The following is a 470-nucleotide window of genomic DNA, read 5'->3' on the forward strand; positions in this document are numbered from 1 at the left end:
AGACGAAAACGATGCCGACAAAGAAAAAAGGGTGACGGTGAGGAGGAGACGAAGACGAAAAAAAATAAAGGAAGAAAGTAGCCCACAAACAAACCAAATAGTAAAAAAAAAAAACACCGATAATGAAAAATGCCTGTTAACCAAATCACCGCCGCCGCAACCGGAACCGCGACGGCGTCATAACATAATCCGGGGCCATTACCATGTTCATAACGGCCGCCGGCGACAAGACACAAGGCGCAATTCGGGAGAACCACCTGCGGCAGCTGGCAATCCCGAGCCGTAAAGCAGCGAGCGAAACGAGAAAGCAGAAGGAAAAAATCCGCGATGAAAAGGGAGATAATCAACTAATCAATAATCGATACGCTTACAAGGGAAAATGCCGGGAGTGATGACGAATGCACTGGCAGCTTCCACCGCGACGAAACGGCCTTGCAAGATGGCGGAAGGAGCGAGATAACGCCGGTTAA

This window comes from Penaeus monodon, chromosome 15, assembly GCF_015228065.2.
Source record: "Penaeus monodon isolate SGIC_2016 chromosome 15, NSTDA_Pmon_1, whole genome shotgun sequence".
NCBI classification, from domain to species: Eukaryota; Metazoa; Arthropoda; class Malacostraca; order Decapoda; family Penaeidae; genus Penaeus; species Penaeus monodon.